Below are 1,677 nucleotides of genomic sequence, written 5' to 3'. Positions count from 1 at the left end.
GTGTTGTCTCTATTGTTTTGAAAAAATCATTTACAGTCATTCTCATCTAAACAGTGAATACTGGTTGTTAGTTCTGATTTCACATTTTCTAGACTCTTTGCTTTTCCCTTATTTTATTATGGGGACAAGGCACAGGATCAAAGTGGTTGTTTGCTCACTATTGTAGTTTCTTTTAACAAATGAAAAGACAGTCACACTTAACTACTTTAGTATAATAATATTTATCAGAATATAGATTCTTAGGATTTTTTCATTAATAGATAATCAAACTTCTAAAAGTTCTGGAGGAAAGAACTGAACTAGAAAGCATTTGGTAAGTTGCCAGTTTCAGGAGGGCTCAGACTTGGTTCTGAAAAAGGACCCCTATGAGAGCTGGAAATGGTTATTGGATTTTGACTTGGTTGTTTAAAGATGGCCAAGCCTGTGAATGCAAATAACTCCTCTCTAATCTTTTCATCTTTCAACATGTCCTCCCCTCTCCCTTATATTTTCATTATTTCTGAAACAGTTGTCAGTCAGAAAGCTTTAGGTCCCAACCCTACACAGTTTTGAGATTCCTCAGTCCCCCACTGCTTGAGCACTCAAAAAAAGATTATAATTTTTCTAATTATAGAGGCACCTTCTACTAGTAAAGGGAGTCTATGCCACATTACAATGAAAGATTTTAAATCTCAAAGTGGTTTGTGTTTTTAAAAGAAGACAATAGGACAAGCTAAAAACCACAACAAAAACAAAAAACCTGTATTAAAACGTCCATTGTGCTGGTAAGTTCCCTTAAACTACCATCTTGGAAATATCCTGTTGAGTGGGTGTTGGTGTGGGTAACAATAACGTTGTTTTCATAATATGCGCTGGCAGATTAGCACACTTCTCTACAGTGTTAACAGTTGTAATTAAGGAATAAACAGCACAGAGTGTCAGTCCGATGACAATTTCATCTATAGTGTCACAATACAAAATGTCACAAAATATTAGAACTGTTATATAACTATAAAAAGGATCGACTTAAAAGCAGAAAGCCCTTTAAAAAGGAAGACAGAGGAAGAAAAAAGAAAACTGGCATAGAGACCAGAACAATTTTATACCTTCTCAAGAATGTTCTGTCACGAAAATAAATTGATAATTTTTTTCCTGTTACATTGCAGTTTGGTTTCTAGCCATCCAGTTGATTTAGCAGGAGAATGCAGGGCTTTTTAGCAGCTTTGAATTGGTAAACAGATTTAGATGTAGTAGAAAGGAACATGAGGAAGTTTTTTTTTTTTTTAACATCCAATCTTTCCCAGCATATGCACATAAGAAGGTGAATGAAGCAATGTGAAACTTATTTCTCTTTAGTCAAGTGAAAAAAAGGCTAAACATTTGTTGAGATGGTAAAATATTGTGTCAAGCAAGTAGGCACATTCCAAAATTAAACAGTGGTTGATAGTTAACGTCCTCAAATATTTGAGCGTGCGCTTCCTTTGAGTTCTGTAAATTAAATCACCAGTAGGTTAGATTAAAATACAAAATGAATAGCAGTTTAACCATCTCAGAAAAGGTTCAGGTTTTTTCTCCCCTAAATTGACTAACTTGCTAAATTGTTTTTAAAAAAAGAGCCTAAGTTTAATAGACCCTGGGTTATGTTTTAGGGCAGAAGGGGAGGTATTTCTAGGCTCCGGCTATATCAATTCCCCCATT

This window comes from Equus przewalskii, chromosome 15 (assembly GCF_037783145.1).
Source record: "Equus przewalskii isolate Varuska chromosome 15, EquPr2, whole genome shotgun sequence".
NCBI classification, from domain to species: Eukaryota; Metazoa; Chordata; class Mammalia; order Perissodactyla; family Equidae; genus Equus; species Equus przewalskii.
Note: the sequence above shows the minus strand (reverse complement) of the source record.